This window comes from Schistocerca piceifrons, chromosome 8 (assembly GCF_021461385.2).
Source record: "Schistocerca piceifrons isolate TAMUIC-IGC-003096 chromosome 8, iqSchPice1.1, whole genome shotgun sequence".
Taxonomy (NCBI): Eukaryota; Metazoa; Arthropoda; class Insecta; order Orthoptera; family Acrididae; genus Schistocerca; species Schistocerca piceifrons.
In genome coordinates, this window is record NC_060145.1 from 254,686,186 (window position 1) to 254,702,595 (window position 16,410).

Consider the following 16,410-nt stretch of genomic DNA (forward strand, 5'->3'; position numbering starts at 1 on the left):
ATTCCTCACACACAAATAAAGAAAAGATGTTATGTGGACATGTGTCCGGAAACGCTTAATTTCCATGTTAGAGCTCATTTTAGTTTCGTCAGTATGTACTGTACTTCCTCGATTCACCGCCAGTTGGCCCAATTGAAGGAACGTAATGTTGACTTCAGTGCTTGTGTTGACATGCGACTCATTGCTCTACAGTACTAGCATCAAGCACATCAGTGCGTAGCATCAACAGGTTAGTGTTCATCACGAACGTGGTTTTGCAGTCAATGCAATGTTTACAAATGCGGGGTTGGCAGATGCCCATTTGATGTATGGATTAGCACGGGGCAATAGCCGTGGTGCGGTACGTTTGTATCGAGACAGATTTCCAGAACGAAGGTGTTCCGACAGGAAGACGTTCGAAGCAATTGATCGGCGTCTTAGGGTGCACGGAACATTCCAGCCTATGACTCGCGACTGGGGAAGACCTAGAACGACGAGGACACCTGCAATGGACGAGGCAGTTCTTCGTGCAGTTGACGATAACCCTAATGTCAGCGTCAGAGAAGTTGCTGCTGTACAAGGTAACGTTGACCACGTCACTGTATGGAGAGTGCTACGGAGAACCAGTTGTTTCTGTACCATGTGCAGCGTGTGCAGGCACTATCAGCAGCTGATTGGTCTCCACGGGTACACTTCTGCGAATGGTTCATCCAACAATGTGTCAATCCTCATTTCAGTGCAAATGTTCTCTTTACGGATGAGGCTTCATTCCAACGTGATCAAATTGTAAATTTTCACAATCAACATGTGTGGGCAGACGAGAATCCGCACGCTATTGTGCAATCACGTCATCAACACAGATTTTTTGTGAACGTTTGGGTAGGCATTATTGGTGATGTCTTGATTGGAGCCCCATGTTCTTCCACCTACGCTCAATGGAGCACGTTATCATGATTTCATACGGGATAGTCTACCTATGCTGCTAGAACATGTGCCTTTACAAGTACGACACAACACGTGGTTCATGCACGATGGAGCTCCTGCAAATTTCAGTCGAAGTGTTCGTACGCTTCTCAACAACAGATTCGGTGACCGATGGATTGGTAGATGCGGACCAATTCCATGGCCTCCACGCTCTCCTGACCTCAACCCTCTTGACTTTCATTTATGGGGGAATTTGAAAGCTCTTGTCTATGCAACCCCGGTACCAAATGTAGAGACTCTTCGTGCTCTTATTGTGGACGGCTGTGATACAATGCGCCATTCTCCAGGGCTGCATCAGCGCATCAGGGATTCCATGTGACGGAGGATGGATGCGTGTATCCTCACTAACGGAGGACATTTTGAACATTTCCTGTAACAAAGTGTTTGAAGTCACGCTGGTACGTTCTGTAGCTGTGTGTTTCCATTCCATGATTAATGTGATTTGAAGAGAAGTAATAAAATGAGCTCTAACGTGGAAAGTAAGCGTTTCCAGACACATGTCCACATAACATATTTTCTTTCTTTGTGTGTGAGGAATGTTTGCTGAAAGTTTGGCCGAACCTTTTTGTAACACCCTGTATGTTCCTACTGAAGTTGCCTTTGTATGTTACTTTGTAATACTAAAAGAGATGCCTGTTTTTATGAATAAATTTACTGTAAGTACTTCTTTTTGGCAAATAAACATGTACAGTTCGATTATCCGAACAAACCAGTTTTCCGAACACCCATGTCCCCCAATTACTTCAGATAATCTACGCTCTGCTGTATTAAAAGAGGCAGTAAAACACGAGGAAATCCATAATTGCAGCAGTGAGAGCGCTGCTCTGGCACGGACTACCACAACGCAGTACCACTGCTCATTTGCTGCTGAGCAATGGTTACTCTTCATGTTTTAATGTGCCTGTTAATATATGTCGATAAAACTAATATACTACACTAATGCGGGACGGCTGGGGACGTAAAATTCTGCTTTAAAAATAATTTTGTTTGTAACAGGAAAAAAACCGATGCTTTCTGTCCAAATTGGGCACTGATTTTAAGTCATTGTTAGCAGAGATGGGCGATCCGATACTGAATTGATTCAAAGAGCCAGATTCTTCTAAGGAGCGACTGTCTGCTGGCTCAGAAAAAAGAAGTGGTGGCTTGTCTCATCCGAAATGTCTCTATGGTGACATTAGCGAACAGAACGAAGATTCTGTGAGAGGCTGCTGCAACTGCGCCCCAAGTCACATGCTAAAACAAACGTGCATGTATGGATTTGCATATCTTACTAGTGCGTGAAGTTTTTTTCAGCCATGAAGAACTGAAAATGATGAATCATAATTTCTTCAGAAAAATGCATTGACGCAAAAAACACTTTGCCACTTTATGTTGTTGTTGTTGTTGTTATGGTCTTCAGTCCTGAGACTGGTTTGATGCAGCTCTCCATGCTACTCTATCCTGTGCAAGCTTCTTCATCTCCCAGTACCTACTGCAGCCTACATCCGTCTGAATCTGTTTTAGTGTATTCATCTCTTGGTCTCCCTCTATTATTTTTACCCTCCACGCTGCCCTCCAATACTAAATTGGTAATCCCTTGATGCCTCAACACATGTCCAACCAACCGATCCCTTCTTCTAGTCAAGTTGTGCCACAAACTCCTCTTCTCCCCAATCCTATTCAATACTTCCTCATTAGTTATGTGATCTACCCATCTAATCTTCAGCATTCTTCTGTAGCACCACATTTCGAAAGATTCTATTCCCTTCTTGTCCAAACTATTTATCGTCCATGTTTCACTTCCATACATGGCTACACTCCAAATACTTCAGAAACGACTTCCTGACAAATCTATACTCGATGTTAACAAATTTCTCTTCTTCAGAAACGCTTTCCTTGCCATTGCCAGTCTACGTTTTATATCCTCTCTACTTCGACCATAATCAGTTATTTTGCTCCCCAAATAGCAAAACTCCTTTGCTACTTTAAGTGTCTCATTTCCTAATCTAATTCCCTCAGCATCACCCGACTTAATTCGACTACATCCCATTATCCTCATTTTGCTTTTGTTGATGTTCATCTTATACCCTCCTTTCAAGACAGTGTCCATTCCGTTCAACTGCTCTTCCAAGTCCCTTGCTGTCTCTCACAGAATTACAATGTCATCAGCGAACCTCAAAGTTTTTATTTCTTCTCCATGGATTTTAATACCTACTCCAAACTTTTCTTTTGTTTTCTTTATTGCTTGCTCAATATACAGATTGAGCAACATTGGGGATAGGCCACAACCCTGTCTCACTCCCTTCCCAACCACTGCTTCCCTTTCATACTCCTCGACTCTTTATACAGAGCGTAAATGATAACTCTTTATAATGTACAACAGTGGTATAGAGTAAGTGGAGATGAACAATTGGGTGGATGACACTAATGGTCGATCAAATCAGGAAATTGACTCAAAGAGTCCTACAAAAGCTACCTAAGCCACAATGCAAGCACGCCCGAAATTTTCAATATTCTTTGGCTCTCTTCAAGACAACCATTAGTCCCAGAGAAAAAGTGAATAGAAAGTTTCTGTAGGAAATTTAATATAGTTGAATTGTGTGCTGGGATGTGTTTTCACTAAAAACTGTATTTTTCGAGTTATTCAAGAAAAACATACAAAACTGACCTCAAATACACACCCATCCCCACTCTCATTCGCCTCCCCCTCCCCCACCCCCGCAGTCATGTTGTTCATGGCACTCCCTCCTGTCACTGTACAAAAAGTGCAACTAAAAGAATTATTTCCCACAATTAGACCTTTTCTGATCTTCACTAACAAGGCTATTACGCACTGGCTTCATTATGCACTTTCAAATTGAAAAACTTACGTTTGTGTAAATGTTGCCTTACAGCTTTGCGAATTTTAACAGCATAAATTTAACAGCTAAATCGTTTGTTTGTGTGATCTTACTGCGAAACTATTGTGGTTATATGCGGTTTTTTTGGTCGATCCGCAAACGTTCAAATGGCTCTGAGCACTATGGGACTTAACATCTGAGGTCATCAGTCCCCTAAAACTTAGAACTACTTAAACCTAACTAACCTAAGGACATCACACACATCCATGCCCGAGGCAGGAGACGAACCTGTGGCTGTAGCAGTCGCGCGGTTCCGGACTGAAGCGCCTCGAACCGCTCTGTCACAGCGGCCGGCTCCGCAAACGTAATTAGTTTCTGCAGAACGTCTTTTTCCTTTGCAGAAGCCTTTTTTTCTTTCATTGCCCTCACGGGAAAATTTAAATTAATACTGTGAACAAGATAGCCGACAAAGCACGTGTCGTAACAGGTCAGTCAATGAAGACGAAAATGGTCGAGTATGGGAATAAATTCGTGTGGTTGCACAATTTTGTACAGTGGCAGGAGAGAGTGCCATGAATAACATACTAGAAATCGTTATGGGTGGGGGATGAGTGTGGGGGTGGAGGTGCACTTGAAGGTTACTTTTGTACGTTTCTCTTAAATAACTTGAGAAACGCGACCACAAGCGAAAACATACCCCAATATAAACGTAAACTGCACTGAACTTCCTGCAAAATAGGTACCATTCATTTTTTTCTGTAGGACTAATGGTTTTCCCAGAGAGAGGAAGACAATATTGAAAATCTCATACGACACATGTGCGCTGTGGCATAGACGGTTTTTGTAGACCAGTTTGAGGTAGTTTCCCGACCTGATGGACCACAAGTGTCATGTATGAAATTGTTCATCTCGGCTCACTGTACACCACTGTGGCACGTTGTCAGTAGTTATCGCTTACACCTTCATTTGAGAAGAAAATCTCAAATTTCAGTAGCTCTAAACACGTTTACACACTTGTGAGTAGTTGTACTTCTTATTCTTTGACATAGCCTCAGACTCGGAATACCTGTATGTTGCTAGTAATCATGTCAGTTGCACGAGCAGAGGTCTTCAGCCATCACTCGCACAGAGCAGGTGACAGTCACTCAGGAGTCACTCTGGTCTCTGTGCTCTTGGCTCACTCACGGATTCAGCCTGCAGCTTGCGTTGTTGATTCAGTGCCTTTCCATCTGAGTTCAGCCCTGCTGGATATTGTTATTTATTGTCACAACTGTATATATTTACCTAATTATTTGTACATATACGAAAGAGCATATTTATCTTTATTTCTTATTTACTGTATTTAATACGATACGATTAATGTTTTCAGGACCTCTCTTACATCGTACCAGAGTTTTACATATGAAGAGCACAAGGCAAAAATGATGAGTCAATTTTTTCCCATTTTCAGGTTAGGACAGGAATTTGTAGCTCAGATACGGCCGAATTTGTAGGGGGTTGTAAATGGCAAGAATGCTGACAGTTACTAAGTTATTTGCCATCTTATTCTTGTTGTGCACGGTAAAACCGATGAATGTCATCTGTGTTCACGGCACATATGATAAGAGTCATTTCATAAGGTTGGCATAAACCTGCTTGATCAAGAGTTCAACGTGCTGTCTTCATTCTTTTGTTTACTTTGTGTTTGTGGTTAGAAAGTTGCCAAAGTTTATATTTTGTGTTCTTGGTAGTAGTTTCTGTGAAAATGAGTGAATTAAGCGAGTCAAGTGTGGATAGGGATTGTGAAAACGTCAGTAAACCTAGCACAAAGAAGAGAAAAATCCCATGGAAGGGTAAGAGATGTGATGAAAAAACTTAAAGTGTGTACTCACGACACTGGGCCCGATTGCAGATGTAAAAGACTACAGTGTTTTGATAGAGTTTGTAAAGGTGAAAGAAAAAGATTTATTTATCATTTTAATAGTTTAGAATCTAATGATGCTCAGTCCCCATACTTGGCTGGGCTTATCAGTGTTTATGACTTCAAAAATCGCAGTCCAAGAAAGCCTGAAAATGAATCATGTTTTAATGATAAGAGCCTACAAAGTAAGAATAAAGGTTGATGATAATTTTATTGACACCCCTGTGTGTTATAAAGCATTTTCGTCTATTTTTGGTGTAACTGGGAGAAGGGTTCAAACTATTCAAACGAGTCTGAAAGAAACAGGTGAACCCTCAACAGACAAGAAAGGAAAGTATGACCACAAACATTGTAGGACCTCAGAAGAAATTGAGCAAAGTCTCATTGATCGTATTGCATCGTTTAAGAGCCGTAAAAGCCATTATAGTTTTGATAAAACTAAAAAAAACATACTTGCCAGACACTTTAAATTTGAAAAAAAATGCACACATTGTACAAGACAGGTAAGCCTAGTGGTAAGATTGTGTCCTAAGCCTATTATAGACAGATATTCGTATCTAAATTTAACATAGCTTTCGGATATCCCAGGAGCGAAACCTGCAGTACATGTGACAGGTACCAAGCAGAAATGAAAGCTCTAAACCTCCAGCTGGAACAGACAAATGATGGCAAGGAAAAAGCAAATATTTTAAGCAGCATTAAGGCAAAACAATGTGAGAATGAACTACACTTGAGAAAAGCTAACATGTTTTATGACACAAAGAGAAAATGTAGGAAAATTTCAAGGAAAAGGGAGGATACTGAGGCACTTACTACTGATTTTCCAAAAAATTTAAGCTTACCTAATTTGACCACAAATGACGTTTACTACCGCCGTCAATTGTCATTGTATTTGTACAATGTCCACAGCCTATCTATGGGAAATGTAACTTTTTTTGCTTACCCAGAAACAGAAGGAGGTAAAGGTGCAGACAAAGTAGTATCGATGATGCACTATTATATCTTCGCCATGTTACAGTCCAATGTCAAAAACTTGTACATATTTTGCGATTCTTGTAGCGGACAGAACAAGAACTACACCATGTTTCGCTTCTAACATTATGCGGTACAAATCCTAAAAAAACTAGACTGCATAACAATCATATTCCCTACTTGCGGTCACTCTTACCTAGAATGCGATAGAGATATGGCCCTGATAAACGGCAAATTTCCCACAGAGATACCAGAATATTGGGTAAATAAAATAAAGAATGTCAGAGTAAAGCCTTCGCCTTTCACTGTAATTGAAGCTGACCAAAACCTATTTAGAAAATGGACTTCTTTATTGGAAAATCACTATCACAAGAAATGCCCATTTGCTACACAACCAATTAGTGAAATAAAATTTTCAAGTTTGCTTATTTCCAAATCTGATTAAACTAAAACCTGGAAAGTACCAAGACCTGCAGCACCTGAAGCAGTTTTGCAGTCCATCTGCTCAAAAGTACTTTGTAGAACTTCCCCATTGACAAAACATAAGTTGTAAGTAACAGTATTAAAATAAAATCTATATAGGCCTAATGTTTAATCTAGAATATTATAAATCTTATAAAATAGACAGTAAACAGAATCTGTTTACAGGTTACAAGATCCACTGAAGAAGCACAGAAAGATAGTGGACTTTCATCGTTTTTACGAAGTTTTTTATGACTACCATCGCTTTTACCATGTATTTTCTGTACCTATTCAAGTTCTTAATTAATAGAGTGCCTTAAAATTGAAAATGCGTTTATTGTATTACATTTATTACCTAAACAAATAGATATAGAACAATAAAAATGTTGTGATAATTATATGGTAAACGTTTAAGATATACAAGAGACTAGAGCAGAAGATTTGTCATCCTGAAAAGCTACAAAAAAGTAACTATTATCATTTTTGCCTTGTGCTCTTCATATAATTTCCAAACTCAGTACATCAGAGATACTTCAAGAATCATAATATTTCCAACATATGAGGTGTTCTTTCTACATGTATTAGGTATTTGCCCGTTATGCACTCCTGCTCGAAATTACTGTCCTTCTCACTATTTACTCGGTCTTCCTAAAGATCTAGTGCCCTCTGGGCGGTACTTCATCGTTACTTCTCATATTCTGTTCCTTTTCATTTCACAGTCCTTTCAGTTGTTCCTGTATTCCTTAATCTGATTATTTAAGCTTTTCACTTCTAGGTCTTCTCTGATGTCAGCAATCGCAGGAGAGCTTCTGTAAAGTTTGGAAAGTAGGAGACGAGGTACTGGCAGAAGTAAAGCTGTGAGTACCGGGCGTGAGTCATGCTTCGGTACTTCAGATGGTAGAGCACTTGCCCGCGAAAGGCAAAGGTCCTGAGTTCGAGTCTCGGTCGGGCACACAGTTTTAATCTGCCAGGAAGTTTCATTCATCATCCTGTCAGATAGTGCGTTCCCAGCTACTCTTCTTCAGAATCACATCTCCAATGTTTACTTTATTTGTTCATTTCTTTTTTGTTACAGTCCACAACTCACTTCAGAATGTGACAGCTGGTACAAACATAGTTTTTAGAACTTAAGTAGAGGTTTCTTTCTCACTTTACTTCTGAAGGATTTATAGATTATTGCATTAATGCAATGAGATCTTGCTCCTTTTTTGTATCGTCATTTCTGTTATAAATAAGAGAGTATTTCCTAAGACAATGAATGAGTTTAAACTTTCTATTTTCTGATAATTTACTATCACATTATTTTGATGGGAAAGCCCTGAAGGTCATAGCTTCCGTTTTTTTTAAGATTGACACACATTATATATTAACTCTTGAGGATGAAATGTGAACGTCTGTTTGGTGTGTGTTCTCACCTCCAAGGAAGTCATGATCCACGACATACAGTGACTGTCAATCTAGACTAATTCTTTTCTGGGCCATATTTGCCTAGAAACAGTGATACCTTAAAGTGATACCTTAAAGTGATAGGAAATCAGAAAATGGTTGTACCAAACATTATACCAAATGGTTTTGAAAATATAATATCCCACCTATTTTGGTATCCTGTGAGCATATGCGCTCAAAAGCAGGGCAAAGAAGAAACAAACTGGCTCACTTCGTGTAAAGTAGGTCAAGATTTGTTTATAAATAATAATATTGATTACTTTTTCCTTCTTGGAGAAATGTATTGTGATACTGACTCTGAATGATAACTCCAGATGCTTAAATTAATTACAAGTTATAATTCTTATAATGTATTTTGTCTTCAGTAGAAGTCTGAAAACATTACTAGAATCAGACTTATTGTTACAATTTTCTCACTTGATAAATGACATTTAGGATTTTGTTGCCATACTTTTAATTTTTACAGCATAGTAACACAGATTAGTTTCTCATAATCAGTTTGTGATCTCATATTAAAACATTTGTACATTATTTCAATTGACACAGATAAATGCATGAATATCTCAGGACATATGGCACTGCAACATATTAAAGTTTAAACTGCAAATACATTTTAAAATGAACAATGGTTTGATACAGCTCTCCACAGTACTCTATTCCGTGCAAATGGATTCATCTACAAATAAATATTGCAACCTACATCCTTTTGAACCTGTTTGTGTTCATCTCTTTGTCACCTCTACAAATTTTATCCCTGCACACTTACCTCCAGTACTAAACTGGTGATCTCTTTATGTCTAAGAAAATGTGTCCTATCAACTAATCCCTTCTTTTAGTCAAGTCACATCACAAAATTCTTTTATTCTCAATTCTATTCAGTACCTCCTCATTAGTTAGTTGATCCACCCATTCAATCTTCAGCATTCTTCTGGAGCACCACATTTCAAAAGCATCTATTCTCTTTTGTCGGAACTATTCATCATCCATATTCGATCACCACACCAGGCTACAATACAGAAAAATACCTTCAGAAAACACTTAAATCCATATTTGATGTTACCAAAATTCTCTTCTTCAGAAATGCTGTTCTTGCCATTGCCAGTCTACATTTTACTTCCTCTCTACTTCGACCATCATCAGTTATGTTACTGTCCAAATAACGAAACACATCTATTACTTTTAATATCTCATTTCCTACTCTGATTCCCTCAACATCATGTGATTTAATTGGACTACATTCCATTATCGTTCTTTTGCTTTTGTTAATGTCCATCTCATATCCTCCTTTCAAAACACTGTCGATTCTGTTCAACTGCTCATCCAAGTTCTTTCCTGCCTCTGACAGGGTTACAATGTCATCAGAAAATTGCAGAGTTTTTATTTCTTCTCCCAGAACTCAGATTCCTTCTCCAAATTTTTATTTTTCCCCTTGACTACATGCTCAGTGTACAGATTGAATAACATAAGGGATAGACTACAACCCAGACTCACTCTCTTCTCAACTACAGCTTTCTTTCAAGTTCCGTGTGATGCTGCTGTTCCTCTCCCGAAAACCATCTGTCAACATAAATCGCATTATGGTATTCCGAGGAAACTTGTGATTCTTGCTGATATTCACGGTCGAGAGATTGCTTCTCGTATAAATGAAACTGCTGAAACTATGAAAGCAACGGGATTTGTGAAGCCTGGAGCATCTATCTCTCTCAAATATGTACGTATATACATTCAGAAGAAATCGGTAAGTTGTCATCCAAGGATTTCATTGTATTACGCGGAGGCTCTAATGACGTGTACCGCAATGAAACATCAGTAGCCTGCCAAGATCTATAGAAGTGCTTGTATTATCTAGGACACACAAATGTAATATATGTTAACGTTCCACAGAGGTACGACTTACATCAGTCGTCTTGTGTGAACAGAGAGATCAAACTTGCAAATGAACAGCTCTCAAACGTATGTAAACAGTTTAAAAATGTATATGTTCTAGATGTAAGTGGTGTTGGTCGAAGATTCCATACCTCACATGGGCTTCATTTGAACAGTCATAGGAAAAATTTCCTAGCACGAAAACTAATTGAAATAAGCACAGGCAACGGTTTTACTACAAATTCAACAGCAATAACAAAATTTGTTTCATCACCAACCACAGAAAAGAAAAATAGTGATTTTTTTCCACAGCAACACATTCCAGTAATAGTCAACACTCAGATAAGATCTTTTTTAGGCTAAAGAACAGAAGAGAGCACAGTGTAAATGTTGTGCCTTTTGATAATTTAACTTGTGTGAAAACTAACAGTAAGGAACCAGTTAAAACTACAATTGATAAGCTATATTGTTTAAAAATATTTCATCAGAATATAAGAAGTCTTTTGAATAAAAAAGAAGAGCTGATGCTTTCACTGCAAGAAACAGCTGACACAGGCAGAATTATTCCTGTTGTGCTCTCCCTAACTGAACATCACTTGGAAGCCACAGAAATTAATCAGCTACATTTAAATGGTTATAAAATTGATTCTTCCTACTGTTGGAGCAATTTAAGACAAGGCGGTGTGGCAATTTACACATACAATACTATTAGGTCACAAGTTATAGATGTATCTAAATATTGTATTGAACAGCACTTTGAATGTTGTGCAGTCAAGTTAGAGCTTGAAACACAGTTCCTGATCATAGTAACAGTTTAAAGGTCACCTACAGGAGACATTCAAAAATTTCTCTTTCAGCTAGAAACAGTTCTTACTAAACTTTATAGAAACAATAGTAATGTCATTGCGACTTTCACATAAACTTACTCACAAAAAATAACAACCAGAAACTATTAGAATCACTACTGTTAACCTTCAATCTGCTCCCCATGATCTCATTCCCAACAAGACTATATGGGCACAGCAAGACCCTGATTGATAATCTGTTCCTAGATCCCACAAATTACAATGAAGTGATGACACGGGTAGTAACAAATGGTCTGTCTGATCACGATAGTCAAATGACAACCCTAAAACTTGCCAGCAGAAAAACAACACATGGCCATTGTAACCAAGTTAAACATGTTAGATCAATAAATGCTGAATCTACTTGCTTGTTCAGAAATAGTTTATGCCATGAACAATGGGAGGAAGTATACCAGGCTGACATAGTGAATGAGAAGTTCAACTCATTCCTGAACTTATTCCGTAAACATTTTGAAGCTTATTTCCCCCAAAGACAGATTAAAATCAAACCAACCTGTAGTAAAAGGAAAGAGTGGATAACTACAGGCATAAAAATATCATGTAACAAAAAGAGAGATCTGTATGTACAACAGAGGACTAGTACAGACCCAGCAGTAAAGTTACATTACAAGAAATACTGTAAAATTCTAACAAGTGTAATCAAGAAGGCCAAACAGTTGCACTATGCACAAAAAATTAGCAACTCAAACAATAAAATAAAAACCATATGGCACATAATAAAAAGTGAGACAAATAGGAACATAACAACATAGAACCTGACAATAATAAACACAAAGCTGCAGCCTCAGATTTCAACAATTTTTTTCTCTCTGTAGCTAAAAAAACAGTGAACCATAATAAACAGGCTCCCACAGAAGCTATTTAACTACTTAACCACATGCAAATAACATCTAAAGTAGCATTTCATTTCAGAAGTACAACCCCTAAAGAAATTGAAAAAACCATAAAATTACTCAAAAACTCAGATTCCTGTGGATACGATGGCATATCAAGTATGATTCTAAAATCATGTGCAGACTTAGTCAGTTATATATTGTGCTATTTGTGTAACCAATCTATGGAAACTGGTGTGTTGCCAGACAGATTAAAACATGCAGTAGTGATGCCAATCCACAAAAGTGGAGCAAGGGATGAAATATCCAACTCTCGGCCCATCTACCTGCTGCCAGTATTCTCAAAGTTATTTGAGAGAATAGTGTATGATAGGATTTATAGTCACACTACACAAAATGGCTTACTGGCTCCTACACAATTCGGCTTTCATATGGGCTCCTCCACAGACAGAGCAATATTTAACCTAACACATGAAATTTTGGGTGAACTAAATTACAAAAGGTATCCAGTGGGCATATTTTGTGACCTTGCCAAGGCATTTGATTGTGTAGATCACAACACACTCTTAAAAAAGCTTCCACATTATGGCATTAAAGACAAATCTTTGATTTGGTTAGAATCATACTTACAGAACAGGAAGCAAAGGGTTGTCTTAAGGGGGACAGGAACAGCATCAACATCAGACTGGGGAAATATAAAGTATGGAGTCCCACAGGGCTCAATTCTTGGGCCATTGATTTTCCTTATCCACATTAATGATCTACCAATCACAATTAACAACAGAGCAAGAATAGTAATGTTTGCCGATGATACAAGTATCCTCGTAAAAGGACCAAACTCAACAATGCAGGATACAGCCATGACAGTCTCTACTCAAGTACACAAATGGTTCACGGCAAATAGCCTAACCTTAAATATTTCAAAAACCACAATGATACAGTTTCTGACAAAAAATAAAAAAATTAAAGCTTCTGAAATACATGTTAACAATCACAAAATTAATGAAACCACACATAAAAAACTCCTAGGTATCCAGATAGACAGTCACCTAAGATGGAAATAACAAATTGATCAGCTGGTCAAGAAACTTAGCTCATCGTGCTTTGTACTAAGAGCTCTCCATCAGTTAGTAGACAGAGAAATAATGTTGTTGTCATACTTTGCATATTTACATTCTGTTCTCTCCTACGGCATAATCTTCTGGGGAAATGCTGCACGTGTTGAAAAAGTCTTCAGAATACAAAAACGAGCAGTGAGGCTAATATGTGCGGTCCCTAATGGGACATCTTGCAGAGGTCTCTTCAAATCTCTCAGGATACTTACCATCACAGGTCAGTATATATACTCACTGATGTTATTTGTAGCCAACAACAGGGAACTGTTTCAGAAAAATTGTGACATCCACAACCATGACACAAGACAGGTGAAAAATTTTCATCGAGGCTCTGCATCTCTCACTAAAGTACGTAGGGGAGTTACTGAGTCAGGTATAAAGGTCTTCAATAAGCTCCCCATCAATATAAAAAAGGAAGTAAATAATGTACAGGGTTACAAAAGGAAACTGAAATTATTTCTCATCGAACAAACTTTTTATAAAATGAATGAATACTTAGGGTTATGATGTACTCCCTTAAAGACAAAGTGTGATGCTGTTACTCGTAGTTTAACTGAAATTGTGGTGATAAAATGTAAATTTATCTGTTTCATTACGAGAAAATGTGAACTCCCGTGTATCCCACTCTCTTGAACATTCACTTAAGCCTCTTCTTAAGGAATGCAGTTAAAACTTTTATTCATTCAAACCATGACCATGAAGAAAATTTACTTCCTTATAAATGTCAGTAGCATAAAAATATGCGCTGTCACTTATTCTACTATTTTAAACAATCACTTAAACTGTTTTTGGCATAATGTAGGCTTTAATACTGTATGCAAGTAATTGTTCTTGTAAAATAAACCAATGTCTGTGCAATGTGATATATAAATGTTAATGTACTACTGTAATTGCATCAATTGACTTGTCCTATTACTTGTACACTAGCTGTATAATATGTAATCAACAGGACCAAATAAATAAATAAATAAATAAATAACTCCCTCAAATCTTATAACTTATCTTGTGTCTATTCAACTGCTACGTTCAGAATTTCAAAGAGTGCATTCCAGTTAATGTTGTCACAAGCTTCTTCCATATCTACAAAAGCTATAAACATGGGTTTGCCTTTCTTTTATCTATGTTCTAAGATAGGTCATAGGGTCAGTATTGCCCCACTTTTCCCAAGGTTCACTTCTAACAGCTTTATCACTCTCCTGTGAATAATTCGTGTTAGTATTTTACAACAATGATTTATTAAACTGTTAGTCTGATAGTATTCACACCTGTCAGCATATGTTTGCTTTGGAATTGGAATCATTACATTACCTGGTTAACAAAAGGAAAGCAGACTGGATGGGACATGTACCGTGAGGAATAGTAGAGAACGCCGCGCTGCCAGCACGTTCAACATGTTTGATGATTTTCAATACCAAAACGCTGTGCGAAGCGATACCGCATATACTAAGTTCCTTTTCTGAATTCATCTTTTTTATTCCTTAATTTTGTTCATATCTCTCTTAGAGGTTGTGACAGGACGGGAGGGGGTGAGGGTTCGAAAACAGTTATTCAGGGACAAACAGCAGCACAGCAAATTTTTTTCGGTCACACATTGAGAGTTCTTTACCTTTTTTCCGGCTGGGATGTTTTCTTAATAGGTACCGAAGAAAGTAAAAAAATATCCGGTAGCTAAACAACGCTGTTTTCATTTGCACGTCAGCAGTAACATCAAAAACTGAGACAGATTGCTCAAGATATCCAACAGCAGTCCATGGATGACAAAATTAAGATTTAACCACTAGAATAGCTCACACCGGCACGCTGTAGTTTTGTATTTGTGACCTCACCTGTGAAGTTACATTTTCGCCAACCGCTGAGATGACAAGCATGAAAAATGTCCTGCAGCAGCTGCGTAGAAATTGCGTGAATGCTTTTCGTGTGGCCGCCAGATTTTCGTCCCTGAAAGGGCCATACAATGCCAACGAGCCTTGCACTTTTAGAACCTGATTACTGTGTTATGTTCAAACCAGTACCTGATATTCCATTACTTCGCAAAATGCCAGCGTCCAAAATACAAACCTCGTTAGTAATGCGAAGCTAACAAACAGTGTCAATAACAGCTGATCTCACAAAATTTATGTCGCATTTAAAGAGTATTATTTATACTGCACGAAAATAAAGAAGTGAATAATACTCCACAAATACCCGAGTTTATGAGGTACCAATGTCAACTGTCATGCGCGCTGGGGTGAACTAGCACGTGCAACGCTGTTTCATCCTGATTTTATCACAGAGAGATAAAGCTACATAGGTAACAGGTCAGTTACAATTGTTACCTTTTCGCAAAATTATTATACTGCTTTAATGGCGCCGAGCCTCATGAGCCCGGATAGCTCAGTCGGTAGAGCATTAGGCTTTTAACCTAAGGGTCCAGGGTTCGAGTCCCTGTTCGGGCGTATATTTTAAAAAGCCCTTTCACACTTGGTTGCCTATGCTTTACTTGACCAAACTCCATAGACAAAAATCTGCAAGGTCTGAAATAAAGCACATACATTATTTCAATCCGATGGTAACAAATGAAAATTCCAATTCACATATATATTTGCAATAAAATTACAGACCAAATAAAAGGACATCAATACACTACAAATCTGTAAACATTGGGAGAATTGCAAAAAGTGGCCAGGCACTGATAATATAAACAAAGAGGTGATTAAATGTGTGTCCCATTTTGTGGAAGAACTGCAACAAGTGATCAAAAAATGTAACAGAAAAATAGGCCAGGCACTGATTATACAAACATGGACTTAATTAAATACGTGTCTGATCAACTACGGTATAGATTTTTACAGATTTGAATGTCTACTGACTGGGCAAACATGTGACAGACGAATGAAATGATGCTTTGGTATGACCTACTTATAAGAAAGGAAATAATTCACAATGTGCAAATAACCATGCAATAAGTCCGTTAAAATTATAAACAATAGATTAATTACCAATACTTGAAGCACATGGTACAACACGGTTTTACAAAAGGTAGGTTATGTTTTGATTGTCTTTTCGCTTTGGCACAAGTAATTGAAAAAATAATTTAGATTATCAGCTTATTATGTTTTTATCGATTATGAAAAGGAGTCTAGCAAGGTGAAACGGGAAATACTTTGGGAATCACTAAAGTAAATGGAT

At 38.0% G+C, this 16,410-nt stretch overlaps 1 non-coding gene across 1 annotated transcript; it reads left to right on the top strand.

Annotated features, from left to right (window-relative positions):
* Window positions 1–15,604: 15,604 nt before the first annotated feature.
* Trnak-uuu lies at window positions 15,605–15,677 on the top strand. The gene has a single exon. It is a non-coding gene; the product is annotated as a tRNA-Lys (tRNA).
* Window positions 15,678–16,410: the final 733 nt, after the last annotated feature.